The sequence below is a fragment of the Zonotrichia albicollis genome, chromosome 3, assembly GCF_047830755.1.
Source record: "Zonotrichia albicollis isolate bZonAlb1 chromosome 3, bZonAlb1.hap1, whole genome shotgun sequence".
NCBI lineage: Eukaryota > Metazoa > Chordata > Aves > Passeriformes > Passerellidae > Zonotrichia > Zonotrichia albicollis.
Window position 1 is genome coordinate 44,427,342 of NC_133821.1, and position 20,800 is coordinate 44,448,141.

General features: G+C 38.8%; 1 protein-coding gene across 7 annotated transcripts in view; it reads right to left on the reverse strand.

Moving 5' to 3' along the window:
- SMYD3 (SET and MYND domain containing 3) overlaps positions 1-20,800 on the reverse strand; it is a 383,126-nt gene that overhangs the window by 174,370 nt on the left and 187,956 nt on the right. The window contains exon 1 of one of the 7 annotated variants that reach the window (XM_074537275.1): positions 9,133-9,205. The exons of the other annotated variants lie outside the window; for them this stretch is intronic. The gene's annotated coding sequence lies outside the window, so the exon portion shown is untranslated. Of the gene's footprint in view, positions 1-9,132; positions 9,206-20,800 lie in introns of those variants that run through there. 7 annotated transcript variants of the gene reach the window in all.

Consider the following 20,800-nt stretch of genomic DNA (forward strand, 5'->3'; position numbering starts at 1 on the left):
ACTCTCTCAGGGGTCTGTCTTCAGATGCAGAAAATGCTAAGCAGAAATACATCACCTTTAAGAAGTGATGAGCATCTACTGATAAGCACTGAAAATCGGTAATAGTGTGCAAACCCAAAGTATTGGCAATTCAGACTTATGTACAGTAACTTCAGGGATCACATCCTCATTCCATCCAAAATAGAAATATCATTTTTCACCACGCTGGCCTGTTTGACAAGTATGAACATCCCTATGTTTTAAAGAGGAATCTACACAAAAAACAGAGGAACCAGTATTTGGAAATGGCTTTGCTTTTCTGTGCTGGACTGCAAGCAACTCTAAAACCAGTTACTGACCCAAAACCACTGTCCAGCTGCAGAATTTCAGTACCAGGTCCTAACTGCTGAAGGAATATTGTTCACACTGATACAAAGTTTCATACTGATCAAATGTAACAAAGCCTCATTTAATCTTTCACTAATTTTAGTACACTGAAAAAGACTCAAAGGACTTGCTTCTTGCTGTTATCTTAGAACAAACAGAATTGTTGCGTGAAGAAATTAGGAAAGCATCCACACACTGAGATGACCTTTCTGAATACTTCTTTATGGACAGTCTGAATGTTATTTTTCAAAGCCAAACTATTCTTAAACCTTTATTTTATACAGCTGAAAACTGGCCAAAGCCAGAAGAGAAAAAAGAAACCCTGAGGATACTAATCCATGCTCCCCTAAATTTATACCTTTTACGCATGAAAGAAAACCAACCACACCCTATTCGCTGGTATGGCTAATATCTCTATTACAAAGCAAAACCAATCTCAGGAAAAGGTAAAAAGCAGTTCTTTCAGGCATTCTTGCAATGATTTTTAATTTTACAGCAGGTCTGTGCACCTCTGTCATGACACCTGGCTCAGCGGATGGTTGTGCATGCACTGCAGAGCCACAGGCACCAGCCTGGCTTGCTAATGTGCACTGAAGCTGCTTGCGAGAGGACAGCCAGCTCAAGAACAATTATTTTGTCTTCCAACACTCCTGCTGCTGGTAGCTGCAGCCAGAGCACTTAAAATGCCATCAATTTGCTGCCATCTACAAGCGTCAGGGTAGAACAAGACAAGCGCAGACACCTATGGTAAATGCGCTCGCCTTTGCAAGCCTGATGGGAGGATGAAAGCCTCGTTTTTTGGGAAAATTAACATGATGAGCTCTGCTAGTTTGTCCCTTGAAACACAACTCACACGGGAAATAGTGCGTCCTCAGAAATGAGCAGCATAATGATGCTTTATTGCTTGAGAAAGCCACATATCCCAAGAGAATTTGTGTCATCATACACCAGGAGTAAGGCTGACGGAGCTGACTTTAGGCTCTAATAAAAGAGGTGGGAAAGAGATGAGAAAACACCGTGACAAAAGATGCTTTTGTTACTTGTTGAGATCAATCTGAATCAAAATGTATTCACAGATATAATTTCTTGTACAATTGAAAAAAACTGCCAGTAGGAATAGCATGATTTTACTTTCCAATGCCACTATAATTCTTATTCCTATCAAAGGAGGCTGAAAAAATTGCCAAGTTATTTCATTAGGAAATGCAGCTAATTTACAGGCAGGGTAATTTTCCCCCTACAAAATTGTATAATGAGCTTTAAACTCACTAAATAAAGGGTCTCTTCTCTGAGTGATTATGCTTAATTTACACAGGAATTAGTAGTGACTGGACCTCCTTTCAGAATGGCTTTAATAGAGCTGCATTACAAAAGAAAAAAAAAATTTAAAAAAAAAATTACAGCCTTAAAAAAATATCCTAACAGTCTATAGAGTAAAAAAATACTTCTTCAAGCAGCAGTGCCTACATACACTGTGTTTATAAATATCTTTTACAAGATAAGCACATAACTTTATATTTGATATCAGAATCCAGAAAATCTCTAATGCTGATTTTATATTAAATTATTCACTTAGGCATTATGCTGATAGAGTGTATAGAAAAGCCTCAAGTAACAGATGGACAGCAATGCAAGGGAGCAATCAATACTTTCATTTACAAAATTTGCTGTCACTGTATGCAATGTTAACTATTTATTACTATTTGTTGATACTACTGTTACTATTATTATTATTTTATGGTGGGTTTTTACTAGTTAGTCTGTCCAAAGAATGAGCACTTTGGTTTATAGACAATTCTTACCAAATGTAGTCCAGTTTTCACATAGTTAAATAGTAGCCAGAAAACCCTAGCATCTCCAAAATTCAGGTATTTTTGTTTATTTACGTAGAAACTAGGCATTAGAAACCTTAGAGCAGCTAGTTAATGGTATCACTAAGGTAGCAGATATCACACACAAATATTGTTTGTCCCTGACAAATTATAAAAGGTAATTAAAATTCCTGTTACCTAAAGCAGTTGACCCTGAGCCTGTGGAAGTGGGAGAAACACATTTGGAAGTTTCAGTTAAAAATTTCACCTCCCCTACTTCCTTCATAGTGTAGGAAGTCCTTACCATCTTTTCATTCTCCCATAGAAGTGAATTCATAATATTTAAGGTCTGGAAAGGGCCATTAAATCACACAGCCTGTCCTCCTTTATCATGGCATGCATTTCATAAAAGGTCTACAGATCACTCAGAACCAGTGACATCTGTGGAGCTGGTTAAGTAAATCTAAGCCAAGATATTAAGAGGAGGCAACACAGAGCAAGACTGTAAGACCGTGCTATCCCAGCAACAAAGACAGCTTATGGGGAGTGAAAAGAAATTAATCTAAAAAAAAAAAAAAAAAGGAAACGGCAATAACTGGGATCAATCCATGCTCGGGAATCTGGCACAGCCATTGTGACTGCCCCGATGCGAGCGGGCCGAGGCGCGTTCGTGGCACATCATTGCCATCTGCTGCGCCGGGCCGAGAGCGCAGCGAGCGCCAGCCCCGGGACAGCCAGAGGGACTGCCCACACATCCTGCAAAGCTGCCTTCTCTACGTCCTTGCTTCCCTTTCACCCTTCCCACACCCACCCTGACGTGGCTGGACCTCCCTCCAAGTCTGGAAGGTGAGCGGTCCGAAGGTGTGAAAGTGGATCTGCTTGCATATTATGGCACAACCCAGCAGCAAATTTCCATAAGCACAGCCTGAGCATGAGCTCTGCCCCAGTTGTGTGAGCTGCAGCCTGAGACCTTCCTGGCAAGGGGGACACATGGGACCTAGCTCCCAGCAGCTATGACAGAAGGAAACCCCTGGATCAGGTTCCTCATGCAAACTTACAAATGCTTTCTGGAGATGTTTTGTGCCTGGAAGTAATTTGCACGCTTTGGAACCAAATTACAGGACCAAAGAATTTGGGAGTGACAATGTCAGTTTTGTCTGACAGAGGAGTCTCTACTTACAGAAATCCACCCCATGTATGTGGGTGAAACATCTGGTTCTGAAAGTGACTGCATACCCGTATGATGTATGCAAAAGGAGCATATGCCTCTTGAATACAAATGTAGTAAAGCATCTGTGAAAATGCTTTTTAAATCATAACCGGCATTTACTGAACTGACACAAACCACTTAAAATAATTTAGATAATAAGCACTATCAAAGAACACAAAATGAACTTACTAATACCCACAGAATAATGAGGGACAACTTGCTGGCAGTATTGACACTCAACAAAATTTGGCCACCATTGTAGCTCATATAAACCAATAGCTCACATAAAGCATTCAGCCCACATACCTAGATTATATATGAACTTTGCATGACTGCACATAGCTTTTGGTAGCAACTGGATATAACCTTGGGCACTTCTGGGAGAAGAAGAAGTCCACCCCCAGTTTTCTCCCTCCCCATCCCAGATCGAGGTACTATTCAGTCAGAGGAGGGAGCTCCCAGAGGCTGGGTGAGCACCCCCATCCTGTACCACATAGCCACAAACTGGTGTTTGTTGGTTTATATATACTGCTCATACTGAGCACTGCTCTGATACTTCAGGGAGACTGGGAATTGCTGCTCAATCTGTCTGGGTCAGATGAGTGTCTTCAAACAAGTAATTTCTTGCCACCCCTCCAGCATCTCACTCCCTATCCCCCATAGAAATAGGGTAATAGCAACAACCTTCTTTGTGTAGCAGCTTAAGATTGTTATATATGAGGAAACTATTACTGCTGAAATTAAGTCTTTACAAAGTTCACCACGTATGTGAATAACAGTGGTCCAGGAGGAATTTTCCAATCCACCGTCAGTGTTACTAATTTTAAAATAAGAACTTTGTTGGACTCCGTTATTGACTGTGAATGTTTTTTCCAGGGCAGACATCTCTGCTTCTTTACCCTTGTCTTTTCCAGTCAGTTTTTCTCTCTCATCCACCACAGCTCCCCTAACAGTGCCATACTGGTTTATACTCGTGGCAACAGCCACTTCTTGACCTCTCACCTCTGCCTGCAGCACCACTGAACTTCATTCAGCAACTTCATCAGCTCAATCATTGTGTTGTTACTCAGACATGCTCAGCTGGTACATGGAGAGGTGCTGAAGCTTTGCACAGTGCCTGGAACAGAATATTGCTAAAACTCACAGAAACCTTCATTCTCCAAAGCATATGTAAGGCTGACACAGCAACAATGCCCCAACATAACCAGCTGCTCAGATTTTTCTGAGGATTGACCAACGAGAAGAGGAGGGAAGGTTTATTTGCCATTGACCCCAAAGAGTAATTTTTGCTTTGGACTCACTCTTCAGGGTGTGTGGAAAAGGCACAGCACATCAGTACACAGCCCTCCAGAGCGAGGGTCACCCTGCAACTGAAGGAAGAGATTCTTGCACCTCTAACAGTAAAGTAAGATCCTGTCTCTTGTTTTTGGGTAGAATCAAAACTGGTTTTGCAGATGAAGAAACGATAAATATTCATAAATGCATTTAAAACTTGGGCAGAAGAATCCCTCCCATGATTCTCAGCTTTGACACTCCTCACATACTAACACTTTCTGGCCTGCAGAATGACACACATTTCTGTGGTATTTGACCAGTAGTAAGCACTGCACAGTAAAATGTTTTGCAGGAACAATGTGAGTATAAATTACAAAAGTGGACACAGTGCCTTTGGCAAATGGAGATGGTTACACTCATGAAGCAGTAAGCATCCAAAAGGCTCACGGGAGCACTGGCTATACTGGATGTATATTTCCAGGTATCATAGACACACAGGAACTGGTCTATAGACCAAAATTTAGTGCTGAGGATCTGTCATGCCCACTGTATGTATTTCAGCTCTTTCTTTTTCTCTCTTTAAACTTCAGACCAGCTCTGCTTTGATGCCTTGTCCTGAAGCTCACTTGCACCTAGTGTATATTCAAGACTCCCTGAGCACATCCTCTAGTTTAGTCTCATAAACAAAATGCATCAGTTTCCTGTTCATGTTCTGCTATTCAACCAAAACCAACCAAAGGGGACTGACTGGGAAATTCGCTTCAGGGGAACAACCCAAGCTGAATTACAACATGAATATAGATGTCCTTGCTGAGACACTTATTTTTTGTGGTCCATTAAGTTTTGACAAATGACCATATCTCAGTAATAACCACATGGAAGCTCATCACAGGAATAGGATTTGAATTTCTGCTGTAGTTACATTAGACAATGACGGAACCCCCCCAAGGACTTTAAGCATATATACAGTGAATTGTTTCCATCCAAAACCAGCTAAATTATTTTCAGACTGAGCTTAATCACAGCTTACCATCTCAGCAGGCACACTTCCACTGAAACTGGCTTATTACCCTCTTTACAAAATCCTGTGAGTTTTATTGTCGAAAAATATGCCAAATTTCCATATTAGTCACTCACTGAATTAAAGGGCATGGGACCCTGGGCATGGCCAGCACACCAGGGACATCAGCATCCCTGCTCACAGCCAGATTGCCCTGCTCAGCTGAAGGGTGAGATCCTGCTCTTGCCCACATTCAGGATGATCTGGATGTAGAGGAGAGAACCCACACAGCAGCAGCCCACTCACTCTAAGTGGGGCATAAACATCACATAAGTTGTTTCTATTTCGTAGCTTTTCAGTTTCCAAGTCAAGTTAGCAAAATGGCTGTTGCTCTTGAAAGCATTACATAGAAGAAAATAAAAGCTTAGTAAAAAATTTTGACAAGGAACAGAAATTCCTCCACAAGCAACTATTGTGAATTTGTCCCAAAAAAACCCCATTCTGATGATCACTAAGATTTATCAGCACCTGATTGCTCAGGGGCATTATCTTGGCAGGGTCAACCCAGACTGCAGGCAAGCACCCAACATCATCAAAGCCACCACAGAAGTCAGTGTTAATTTGCAACACTGTGGAAAGGGCCTGCAGACAGGAAAAAGGATGAAAATCACAAAAAAAAAGGACATCCTCTCTTAAACCCAGATGTGGTCTCTCTGATCTTCCTCCTGAGGCACACTGAAAAAACAGAGCAGTGAAATTGCCACCTGCGCTGTCCTATAAACACTCCTTCACCGTGGAAACTGGGAAATTCAAACAATATCAGATTTAGACCCTTTCACTCTCAAGAAACCAGTCAACCTCTTTTTTGCTTGATGCAAGTTTTAACACTTTAAAAGTTTAAAAGGTGTTTGTTTTAAAGGATGTTAAAGAAATAGTAGGAAACAACCAAAACAGTATTAATTAAATGTTACCTTTCAACAGCTAGTGAACCACAAAACCTTCAGTCAATTCCTTCCTTCCTTTTTTTTTTTTTTTGTAAGTCAAACATTCAGGTTGTTATCCTCTGACACAAAATAAAGGTTTTACATTTTTGAGTGGAAGAAATTAGTGCCTTGTCTTCTTGTTATAAGAAACATCTATTTTGCTATAATTTATTTTCCAAAGCTTTTAGAAAGCCTAGTGAAAGTGGGAGCATACATTTCACATTTTCAAGACAGCACCTAAATTTTCATGTTACATGTTCCATATGGCACTTAGCATAAAATATCTAGAAGCACCACAAGACACAAATGTATCAGGGTAACTCATTGAGAACTGACAGTCTCAGATACACCTCTCAGACAGCCACTGTTCTTATTCTTTCCTTCACTGATGAAATTACAATAAGGAAAGAGTTACAAAATGGGGAATGTGACAGGTGCAGGTTAATATGGAGTCAAACTGAGATGAACTGATATTTTATTATTATTTTAATAAATACATAATCTAGCTGCTTTACTTAGATAGATGTACTGGTTCCAGTGTAATTATTTTTATTGCCCATGGTTTTTGATGCTCTATGAGTGTAAATCCCTATCATCTAAAGCCAACAGAAGAGCTAATCTTGACTGCCTGTAAAAGAGAAGTACTGTACAACTGCTGAGACAAAGGGAAGAGCACCATTATTTCAAGTGATGTTTGGGATATTACAAAACTTTTACAATGCTGAGGATATTCTTACAAATTTTTCTAAGGCCTATTTTCTGACCAGATTTTTTGACGTTATTTCAAAATTAAGAGTACAAGAGCAAAAGAGGAACCAAAGGAAAAAACAGCAAGGAAACAGTGCCTGAAATGTTATGGTGAAACATTAAATGATCATGGCTGCAGCTTGCTGCCAGTGGAAAAGAGGACAGACTTCCCTTTCCAATACTGTCAGAAAGCTTGTCTGGGCAAGATGCCCAACAGTGCCCAGCCCAAATCACAGCCAACAGATTAATATAAGATGATCTTTCTGTTAAGGCTCTTTTTAGTAAACAGGCTCATAAGAGGTAAAAAAATAAAATTAAGAGCACAAATTTTCACCAGCTGCTTTGAAGAAATAATTTATTTTCAACTGCTTCAGCATTGCAGTTCCCAAGTAAAAGCAAATAAAAAACTACCTCTAGAAATATGGCCAGAAACTACATAGGTGTACTCACTAGTCACTTTTCTAGGAAGTTTCATGCATGTAAGGCATTGCCTTTGAGACCATTTGCCACAATAAAATGAAACACAGCTGAAGATACAAGAAATTTCTCATATAAAAGAAAATTTTAAAACATTAATTTTATCTCAGTCTAAATAGCCAGTCTGTGGGAAAATTGCACAAAATGCATTTGACAGTTCAAGAATATAGGATATTATTTTGAAGAGATGCATCTGTTATTTGAAGAGATGTCCATATTTTTGGACAGTCTTGTGAAACATTTCAGTCCTCACTTTACCCAAAAGACTCATTGTTGTTGCAGTATGAGCAGCATTTGTGATATACTCCATTTCTGCTGGAAGGTGAAAAATATGCTAGGACATATGTACAGTCTTAGGAGAACCTATTGAAAGTTATGTAAAAAGTATATTAAAAAACTCCACAATACAGAGAGTCAATTAGGGCTAGGGACTAATTGATTCTTCTAATTGAACTTCTGCTGTTCAGAGGTTATTTTTCATCAAAAAAAAAAAACAAAAAACAAAACAAACAACTGCTGGTAGTTTGAATTGGGATATTCAAATCCTACTCAGCGGGTCCTTTCAGATTTTCAGAATTCCAGGCCTAACATGAGGCACCAGAGCTAGGAAATCACCTCTTGAAATCCTTTCCTGAAGTGGAACCATGAGCTGAGTCTGCCAGGAAGAACTATGAGCCACCTCCTCACTTGTGAGCAGACAGAATAAATGAAAACACAAATGAAAAGCACACATCTGTCCTTCCTATTTATATATACCAGCCCTGTAACCAACCTGCAAAAAATTAAATTTATGGAAACATAACAATGTAACCAACTTTGCATGCAGGAGATAAAATTGGGATGCAAGATGATAATAGTGATAAATAGTGTTTCAAAGGGCAGAAGAAATTCAGAGTTGACTTCTGCAAAGAATATGTAACTCCATGTTCAGTATTGGGTCTTGACAATTTTAGTGTCATATATTTTATTTTTCTGTTTACACGTGACTTCACATGTACCGCAGTTTTTGTATGTGCACATACAAACATGCATTAAAGAAATCTCAGGGAAAAAAGTGATAGTTGATGTAGAGCAAAAATCCTCCGGCAGAACAGTTTACAAAAGACGACAGAAAGCAGGCAGCACAAGTAAACTTCTGGAGAAGATGCTATGGGAAAATGAGATAGCATAGTCAAAGAAGATCAGGTAATTAAGGCACAGGTATAATAAACACAACTGAACTACTAGATTTTAAAATAAATGCAGACTAGATCATAAACTTACAGGTGTTGTCAATGTACAGTAAAGTTGAAAGAAAAATCCTCCATGACTAAGGATGAGTGAGTTGTATGATCAGTTAAAGAGAACAATCTGAACTCAAAATAAAATTGTCCCCAAGACAAAAAAGGTACCTGTGAAGGGAAGAGAGGAACAAATGTTAATGAACAAAAAAAAAAAAAAAAAAAAAAACCCCAAAACCAAACCCAAACAAAAAGAAAAAGAAACAAACAAAAAAGGCCACACCAATTAAGAATTCTACGGAGTTGAGCAGTAAGAAAAATGTTCTACAAAGTTAAAACTACAGGGAGGAAAACACAATCACTTTCTAAGAGGATCAAATGCTCAAACAGCATCAATGTCAAGTGCTGGGAGTCATCAGTCTTGCCACAAGAAAAAACGTGCCATGTACACTTATTAAATTCCCAACACTGCAGTGCAAAGCTGTAACACCTTTCACAGTATATTAGCAGCATAACAACTGCCTCTAGAGAGGCTGGGAAGTTAAAAAAGCTAAAAATTAACATTTTAAAGTTTGCTTGGGTAGCAACTGAGTATCATATTAAGACTTTCAATTAATGGGAGCAGTGATGTATACTAGAAAAAACAGATTTATTTTGTAACAACTGCACACCACAGAGGATGACAAGCCCTGTCAGATAGTGACCCAGGATATATCTTTTCACCATATGCTTCTAATAGGGTCTCTTCACCACTCCTGGCTTGGACTATATGATCTACAGAAGTCCCTTGCAACCACTCTGTGATCATTTCCCCAGCTGAAGGGGAAGAAAGATGCCATATTTTAGAAAGCACACTGAGAACTATTAATTATACTAGATAGATAATAACTCAATGTTAATAATATTTTCATTAGTCAAAGACCGGATAAGCAGAAGAGTTTAGTTATCCTGCAGTAAAATAGTTATAGGGACACCAATGTTTACACACAGCATTTTGTGAGATTTCTATTCAGTTAAAACAACTTCTAAGATTACTATAACTGAAAGGAGTTGAAAATAAAAAAGAAACCCTCATTTGTTTATTGTGTTTAAAGTAAATATTGTTTGCTCAACTTCCTTGAAATACTGCCTTGAGTATTTATATTTATTTCTTCCTGCAACAGATGAATAACACTTTGAGGAGAAAAATGTAAACCCAATGACATCTGCAAACATTCTGAGTAGCATCTGAAACAAATGTTATTGTATGACTAACCCTCTACTTTGTTTATTCCCTTTAAAGAAAAAAACCAGGAATTCAATTTTAGTTTGTCTAATTAAAAAATAAACTTACCATAAATTGTTGACTGTTGGATGCTTGTGCTACTTACCTGCAAAATAAGTCAAACAAACAGAGAGTTACTTCAAGCACAATAAACACAGAAGAGTGGATATAATTTAGGTGACTTGCTGATCAACCCTTTTTTGAATAGCAGAGTTAGATGAAATAATGGAGGGAATCCAAGGATCCAGGAAAAAAATAATTTAGAACTCCAGCTGGACTATTGAGTACATAGGAGGAAAGCTCAGTCCCAGCAAAAGCACTTTATGACTTGAGCATCACTGTCCCCAAGGTGAAGGGAAAAGCGCCAAAATTAAAACTTGCTTGCTCTGACTCTCAGAATTGCTTCTGTCCCACCTAAGATGGGCATCTGGGACATGGGACACAAGCTCTTTATGGGGTTCTGTCTCCAGCATATTTGTTTTCCAGACTAACTTCACAGGAAACATGAACCAATATTGTTTATCTCACACAGAATTTCACAAATTAAATGAATTTATTAGCAAACTCCACAAAGGCCAATACACGCTCACTGAGAGTTGAGTAAGAACAGGCCTGTTACTGCATCTGGCATTGCTGTGTCTTGGCCTCATTTTTCTTTCAAAACTTTTCCTCTTCTGAAAACTACAAACAACTATTAAACAATCACCATCGGTTACTATCTCTATCAAAGGTTACAAAATGGCAAGGTTGCAAGTTATCAATAGCCGTCTCTTTAATCAAACAATGATAGAACTATTGGTTAGAAAGAGCCTTTGGACATCATCTACTCCAACTTCCTTTACTGTTAGTGCATAAAATTAGATCAGTTCCTGATTTTAGCGTTCTTTGAAATAGAAACTTGAAACAAGAAGTTCAATATGGGAGCAACCCATGTTTCATTGATAAAATGTTTTGATTAAACAGTTTTCGGTATTTATTACTGTCAGATACTGTATAATTTATACCAAAACACTATTATTGTGGTACTTGGAGATACGAAGGTTTGAAGTTAATAGAGTTAACAGCATGCTCATTCAAACCCCAATTTTGCAGGAAATTGTCTGAATACTCTTTGGTATGCAGCATCTTTGACATTATTATACCAAATACATGTTATTTATCCCTTAAATCATAAAATGTATACAAATATGACAATTTTTAAAGTACATAATCCATACCATATCAAATTGATCCTTTTACAACATATACATGTCCAAATTCTAAATTCATATTGGAGTCCTGGCAGCTTCCATAAAAAAGAAGTCTGACAAGTTCATTTAAAAGTATCATCTATTATAATCCCCCACGACAATGATGTCTTTTGCTTTGACAATTTAAAATAAAATACAAATTTGAACAATAAAACTTGTCAAAACCCAAATATTTATTTTGGGAAAAAAAAATCAGGGATGAAAGCAGAATAAATAGTGGAGCCTTAAAAGTGGCGAGAAATTCTCTCTAATAATTTTTTCACTGATCATACCATAACCTTTGTTAAATTTATCTCAGCTCAAAATTTGAAACAAGTCTTGTGCACAGTCAAAATGAATTCAAAAAAGTTTCATAGGTATATTCTTCTTTTAAGCCAAGTTTGTTAATCAACCATGCTAGAGAGTATAGAAAAACAACCTTTAGATTCCTGACTATCAGGAACAGTTACTTTTCATATCTTGAATTCCCCATGTGATGTAAGGATATTAATACAATACACTATTCACAACATTATGACATGCTATAATTATCTCCATGGATGCCAGAAACTATTCTGACCATTGTGATACACTGGGTACTATCCAAAAGAAACAAACCCAGTTAAGATTTTAAAATATGTGGGTGCAAGTGCACTATACTTTGATCACACTGACAAAAACTTGAAGAAAGCCAAGGGCATCTGGGTCTGGGAAAGGATGATGCCAATTTAAACTTTAAGATTGACAGCTCTGTTTAGGTTAAGGAAAGCTGAGTGGATGTTATTCAGCAAGGGAAAATCACAGTGGAGGAAGAGATGATGTAGGAGTAATATATTAAAAATAAATATGGAACTTGAGGGCATGTAAAGCAAGCCAAATGCTTTGCTAAAAAATGTGGCCTTCGTGGTCTTTTGAAACTATTACCATAATTTTTTCCTCCCCTTGAGCTAAGTTCCTAGGCAGACATTAAAATATTTGTAAATGGTAATTAGTATTCAGAAACACATTTTAGCATGAGAAATAGAAATGTGCCCTGAGGAGCCCTGAGACAAGTCTGTCCCCAGCAGCAAACCTGGGCAAACAACTTCCCAAGGCCTCGTGCTGCCACGGCTCCAGGGCCACAGAGTGACACCAGTGCCCACTCCTGCACGAGTGAGCCTTGGGAAAGACCAAGAAAAGGGACAGCAAGTGACAGTGGTGGCTCTGGGCGGCACAGACCCACAGGTCTGCCACCCAAGTGATAGGGAGCGATAAGCACTGCTTGAGTCTTCAAGAATCTTGAAAAATCTGAACTTGCAAACCAGTTGGAGGGAAGGAAAAGTGGCTAAGAAAAGCTTCTTCAATTAAAGTCAGCTCTGGGAGCAAACATAATTTCCCAGGAGATCCAGCTCCAGCGTTTGCACAGATCTGTTCTCACATGCTGCTTGCAATAATAATTCTCACCCAGAGTGCACTGCTTTAAGGAAGAACCAAGACCCTCCAAATTTTACACATCTTCCCCAACAAAAAGCTGACTGCATCTTCTGCAGCTGAGTTCTGAAGCTGACTGCTTCTGCATCTGCTCCTACTCAGGACAAGCAATTAAGTCCCTGTGGTTTGGCTCTGCAATCTTCCCAGACCTGCATTTTCATAGCACTTCATGCCCCATTCTTCACTCCTGCACATTGGACAAGTCCTGCTTCAAGCTGACCACAGAAACAAGGCCAGGATTTGGCCTCAAGAATTTCCCATTCCAAAAATTCCACTGATGTAACAGTTGCTGCCTTCATATGATGACAGTAAAATTGCACCCTCAGTGCAATCTGATCCCATGCCCCTGAGGATCACTTAAAACCACTGGCTTGAATCCTACCATGCACATTTTTTTCTCCAGGAAGGAAAAATATAATACTCTCAATGATTTATAAAAAGCTGTTGAAAAGCCTTTACCAACATCAGGAAAAGTTGGTTTTACTGGGTTTGGAAGGAAGGGGAAAACAACACAAAACCTGTAGGTGTTCTTGGTTTGTTTTTTGAAGCCATTAATTGTAATCCTAATAGAAATCTGCAGTATTTGGGGCTTACCAAAAATTTCTTATTAAAACTAAGTCTCCTTTGGGCCCAGAAGAGATCTCATGAGCTGGTTTCTTCCACCTATGCTCAGATAAAAGGATTTTTTTTCTTAGTCAACAAATAAAAATACTTTAATATTAAATTCTGTTTTAGTATATATTTCTGCAATGCATATGTTATTTCTCTGATAGGACTGTATTTCTGCTTCCCAAACACACCCTGTCCCCCCACAATATATGTACTATAATATATCTGCTTGGCCAAATCTAAGTTTAATACACATTAATAAAATCTATTGCCTAAAAGGTTTTATTCACTTCCTAAAAATAGTGCTCCACCTTTCAAAGGCATTTAAGATGTAACTTCAAAGACATTACACGCTGACCCAATCAAAAGCATGTTGAACCCAAAATTTGGATCAAGTTTTGGGTGCTAAAAGAAAGCACTTTTAAACGTATTTCTTTGAACTCAAAGATATTTAATTCTGTTCTGGAACTATATCTTAAAAAATAATTTTTTAGAAATAATAATCACAAAATCATGAATTAAGTAGTTTCTAAAAAAGAAATTTTAATGAACTTGTATTCACAAAGTTAGTGTTCTGGTATGAATCAGAACATTATTTCTTATCAAAGAACATTATTCACATAATTTTCTTCATCCATAAAATGTGAACAGCAACTGTTATTCAACTATTGGTAATGGGTATAAAAAAGCTTATATAAAACCAGCAACTTCTGGAATCAGTAATATTAAAAATAAAAAATTGTTTTAAAATTAAATGTAGATCTTGGTGTAGTCTCTTTATACTCCAATACTTACCATAACAATGCACCTCATTTATTTTCTAAAACCCCCAATATTTCTTGAAGCTATGGGGAAAATTCTTATTCAAACAACCATTCCATACTCTTGGAATTCTTGCTCAAACAATCATTAAGTTTTGCTGGACCAAGGACTGTAGATGTTGAAGAGACAAAAACCTGGACAGGGAAATTTCTCCTGCCAATAGATCTTTATGTAATACATTGATTTCTCTTACAGATCTGACTTAATCTGGGTAAATTCTCAGGTGGGTTGCAGCAATTGTTACTGAATATACAAATTCAGTTGATTAGCTTTAAATAATCTGCATCTCTTCCCTATAAACAAGTTGTTTCCCTCATGTTGAAAGGTATTGGTGTCAGGATGAAAGCTGGTACATGAAAGCTGCAGCATGGTTGATCACCTTGCTTTCACCTTTTCCCAGTATGATGATGCAAAAGCTCCAGATTTTATTTTCAAAACCACTCCCTTCTCCAATCATCAAAGACTCATTCATGTTATCAGCACAAAAACTACTTAGAAACAGCCACAATAATAGCTGTGATCGTACATGCAATTAAGCATTACAAGAAATTGATGAAAGTTTTGTTCCAGAAGCTGGCAAATTTCCATGGATTTATTGAATCTGTGCTTTGGATAAAGACATTCATCCCAACAAATAATCTCAGAAGCCCAGTGGTCAGAAGGCTTGAAAGTCTGGGCTTGTGCTAAAAGGTGACATTTGAAATGCAGTAAATACACCATTCTTTTTGGCTTTGGACATAAAAAACTCCCAGTGACACAAAATACAATAATGCTGAGCTTTTCTAGGCAAAACCTCATCTAAACCAACATAGTGGGGGGTTCATACAACTTAGCCTGCAGTTCCATGAATTCAGTGTAAATACTCCTATGGATCAGTCTAGTTCAAAGACTTTTTTGGTCTAAAAACTTAGAGACACTGCAGTCACTGCCCATGACTGACCTTGATGCAAACATCAGCTGATTTTCTGGCAGATATCCCCTTTTTGAGCTGCATATGCCTTCCCAAATCATTGATCATTCCATCTCTCATCAGCATGGCTATTTTCTGCTCTCTCTTTTTGAATTTTAAATGCTGGAATAGAAACTATTCTTTTGATAACTTCCTTAATACTTTCCTCTTAAATATCTTTTAATATGTCAATTCTTTTCCTTATTTTGAACACAAATGTCATTCTTTGCCTATCTTACTCTTACAATATCAAACAGTATTGATATTATACTATCAATACTCTTTATTGATATTTCTGCATTCTGCCTAAGCTCTCTCACTGTTACATATACATTTAATACTAATCTGTTTTTTTCCAGTGAAATATCTGTTCCATCAATTCTCTTAGATTACTATATTCCATTTATGGTCACTAAATACATAACAGTCTTAAAGTTAAATATAAAATATAAAAATGTAGCAACTATGGAGAATTTCAACTCACGACTTCATAATCACAAATACCAGAACCAGCTTTTAGATAGAATTTGCTTTAATTTAGTTTGCCAACAGGCTATCCAAAACAAAACTCTTAAGTGGATTAAAAAGCACTAGCTAAGCTTTCAATTACATAATTTGGCTTAAATTGCTTCTAAGGGCATAAAATAATGCCAAACAAATCATACAATTGAAAAATAATCAGCTACTATTCTAAGGAAATTACTGTTTTTGTTTAGCCATGGAAAAACACTCTGAGCTGGAATGCACAGGGACACACTGAGTACACATCTTTCTCTCTCTTTCACAAATATCTCTCTTATGGGCTGATATATTTTTGTCTTGGACTTTCTCAGCAGAAATGCACACACAAAGATGATGCCCAGGCATCTGAAACATCAGCAAAGTCCTTGGTCTAATGTGGGCTCCCTGTGACCCTTCCATGATGTGTCAAGCCTTTCCACATGCATGCAAGGTGCAGGCACTGGGGAGCACCTGGGATTTGCCAAGCCAATTGCAGACATGCTGTTACTCCTGTCCGTGTGCTCAGGAAATAACAGGGCACGACAGGAGCAACCAAAATGCTGCCAGATGTACTGAAACACCAGGGAAATTACCCCTGATCACAGGGTCTTCCCTGAAAAACACAAATGGTGTATTGAGCAAAAGGCTGCCGCTGCAGGCCCCCATGTCCAAGTCAGTTTGGTTTTGTTTCTGTTTCATGTATTTTTACAACTGCTCACCAAAGGCCTCACCAAATTCTTGTTTAAAACACTTTTCTAGTTAACAGCCTTCATCTATTCCTTCCCATTATACCTAGTAGTGGTAATGAAGTTACAGAGAGCAGTACAATGCCTTTCAAAGTCTTCATTTGACTTCTCTGAGCAACCAAACTCATTTAGTCCTCCCTATTCTCCATAATTAATCATTTTCATAGCCCACAGTTCCTGCTCCACTTCAATTTCACCCATAGCAGGAGTTGGGCTACATTTAAAAACCACCTCTGGAAACTCCTGAGCCAATAACTTTCAAGAATGCATTTGCCTTTTTTTGTCAGCATGTCAGTAGTGGCTGGTGGTGGTGGTTGATGGTATGGCTTAGCAGAACACAGCTGGTCAGTCATTTCCAGACTGGTGGAAATCTCTGGGAGTGGTGGCTCACACTCCATAAGTAGTTCTTGTTATCTGTCCCCAGGCGCTGCAATACAGTTCTGTTGATCAAGTGTTTTTAAGACAAGGTGGTCAAATATTGAAACAGCTTGCCCAGAGGAGTTGCAGATTTCCCTCCTTGGAGGTGGTCAAGATGTGAGTGGGCACAGCCCTGACACAGAAATCCGATCTAATCAGATCTGCTCTGAACTGTACTAGATGACCTCCTGGAGGTCTTTTCCAACTTAAGTTATTCTAAAGCCTTTTTATTCTAATGACTTGACCAACCAGTTTCTTAAGACTGATGAACAGTTATTAGAGATGAGGTACTACTCATTTCACCTACTTTGCAAGATTTAAGCCAGTGCCACAATTTAATTTTATCCTCATTTGTCCTAACTGCAACAATAAAGATATTGTTTTCATTTGGTGTAGGCTTTTTGTCCACTTCTTAAGATCTGTTTTGAAAGTAGATCTGGAGACTTTCTTTACCCTTCTTCCCAAGAAAAACAAGAATAACTTAGGTTTTTCTCTAGGCTTTCTACCTCTAACCTATGGAGTTCTAGTCTGACCCTGCATTCAGTTTTTGAGCTCACTGCTGCAGCTATCAATATGAATGAGACTCATTAAAGTTGATGCTTTCAAAGTTAGAAGATAAAACAAATTATAGACCTACTTTTGTCCATTCAATCAATATATTTTAAAAGCATTACAGGGAGTCTTTTCACAGACATCTTTTTGGCATGCCTAAGTCAAGCCCAACAGAGCGCAATCCTCTGCTGGTACAGGGGCCATTAAGTAAAGAAATGTCATATATCCTGAAATAACTGGGTTCAACCATCATTCTCCAGTATAAAATTAACAGCTAATACAGCATGGCTGTTGTGCATCTCGCTGCATGGCTGTAAGTCAGAGTCATATTCAAAGAATATAAAAATCACAATTCATTTTGCAGTATTTATGATGCAATGTATGAACACAGGTGTTTGCTGAGCAAAGATGAATGATGAGACTAAAAACCAGACATCTGTACTGAACAACATGAATAATTCAACTCCTGTTTGCTCCTCAAGAAGCACAGAGGATAGGCACCTTTAAGAAGCACCTGCAAATACTTATCTGTATCAGCTGTCAGGTTCATGTCAACCACCTGCAGGAGAGAGTCTTGAATTATTTCTGCTCAATTAATCACATTTTAGCCAGCATGGAACTCTGCAGTCCACTTACAGCCCAACACCATTGACACCTACACACACCTTTCACCTTAACCCTTCAGGCCAAGGAGCTAACCATTCCTGGAGGCAAAAGAGCCCGGTCTTGTATGGAGTCAATAAACCCTCTGGTGTCACAGGATGTGGCCAGTCTGGCTACAAAGGTAAGTCCCTGCTGACAGGTGGGTATCATACAGAGATGCCACCAATAAAGATCACTTCAGCTGGTAGTCAGTGCTCTGAGAGTTAGCACCCGCTGCTAGGAGCCTGCTGTCTTCTCAGCTCTCTCCAAGTACATTTTCAACAACCGGGAGAGCTGGCTCTCATGTTATGCTTTCTGCTGCAATCCTAAACTATCCAGAGCCCTTCAGTTCTTCACTTGACTTCATTCTATTCTGCTAGTTTACTTGCTCTGGCTCACTCAAGTCCTGAGAGTGCACACTTAATATCTCAAATAGAGCTATTTGAGATCATGCTGCCAAAATAGATGCACATGCATATAGCTTGAAGCAAAAGGGTATCTAACACTGTAAAATTAAAAAAAAAAATAAAGGACAAGGCAGGCAGTGCTTCCTTGCTGACAGATGTGTAAGACAATGTAGCAGACACACTTTAGAAATGCAGGTGGGCTTTTATTCCTGGCAGTGCAATGAGAGAGGTAATTCCAGATGTGGGGAAAAAACCACCCCTCAAAAAGGGATTTGCAATGATATAGCACAGAGGAAGCCTGGAGCAAACTGGCACCATCTAGAAAGCTGGAAGAGAGCCAAACAAATTATGGCCCAGGCTCTTTGGAGCCCTGTTCTCCCCTTCAGTGGGAGCTGCACAGGAAAAGGATGATTGTGAGAGGGCAGATGACGGGTACAGCCTTCACTGCACATGGAAAGGAGTGTAAATTACAATCCCTTGTGCATACAGAGGCAAAGCAAGGTTCACAATGCTTTATTATATTAAGCCACATTATGAAAATGACTGTTTACATTGGTTCATTAATGTTTGTACAGGGCTGTGAACATGCAAAGTGGTAAGTATCAGCACAGGCATCAGCATGGTATCTCAACTTTGACAAGTTCATGAGTGTTGTAACAAAAGAAAATACACTTTACTCATAACAATTATTGCCCATGAAACGTGGTGTTTAGCATACTGTCTCTACACATTTCTGACCACACAGAAAATGGTATCATTAGTGTGTAATGTTATACTGAGTAATTTATTCTTGCAAATGACAAAATGTGTGCAATCATTAATAAATTATCAAATTCAACCCATTAACTCACACATTTGGCACTGCAAGGCTATGTAAATTCTGTGTTGTTAAAACACCTTTAGTCAGATTTAGTACAATGCCTTATGTTGTACTGTCTGATAAAAGGAAGGTTACTTCTCAGCTTTCTATTTTTTTCTTTATCTTTTAATTCTTTTGTAACTCTAGCAGACCTCAAATGAACATGAGGTTTTGGGATTAAGTGCTGAGTTGAGTTGATTATTGCCTGAGTTGAGTACCTCAGCATCTCGGAAAGTCGGTTTTGTTAGGATGCCAGCTGCAGCAGTAAACACTATTAACAGAAGAAATACCTGTTCTCTCTGCTGGGTAAAAGAGTGAAAGCAAGAGGGACTGCAAATGAATCTCTTCCCCAACCTCTGTGCCCTTGCAGGGCAGGCTCTTTCCTCCCGACAGGCTTTCAGCTGAGCAATACCTGCTCATTTGCTGGGTCAAAGCAAATTCTCCAACGCCTTTCTTGGTGCCTCTTCATGTATCTCTGCCATCCCCAAAGGTTGTCTGCGTGTCTCTGCCTCTCCTGGCTGCAGAGGGAGAACTCAGCATGTGAACTTGTCAGCTTTGCTCCAGCAGCCTCTCCTCCACGGGCTTTGGGAAAGAGCAGCCTGCCCTGGGCCCCACAGGCATCTGCTTTTGGGGTCACAGGGGCCTGTTAGAGGAGCATGTGGCAGGAAGGGAACTGCTACACTTCAAGCAGGTTAATAATGAAAAGCCCCTTGAAGACTGGGGTTGAGGCCAATCTCACTTAATACTAGTAATAATGACTGGAACAAAATCCTAAAAATGAACAAATAAATTCCCTGAGACCTGAATGTCTTGAGGGAAGATTGGGGTTCACATAGCAGGGGCTGGATTATCTGGAAGGGTAATAGAAATGGGATGAAATAGAATAGGCGTGTGCAAGGTTAGAAGCTTTGGGACTAATAACAAGACTTTCTGCTATAGACTGTGAGCTTGTCAGATGGAGGAACAATGTAGGGACAAGTATATTTGTAGAATATGGGATGTCTGCAAATCATCAGCCATGAGAAGAGTAAACACATCAGGTGATGTATATTCAGAAGAGTAAAGGAAGATTAATTTTCCTTGTAAATGCCGCTTTGAAAGCTCCTCCTTTGAAATACTATGGACAATGCCAACCATGTTGGAAAGAGTCCTTCCAACCAGAACAGCCCCAGAAATAGGCTTCAAAACCAGCAAGATAATGTTCTGATGCAGCAGGACTGAACAACCTGACTTCTTACTCTAGC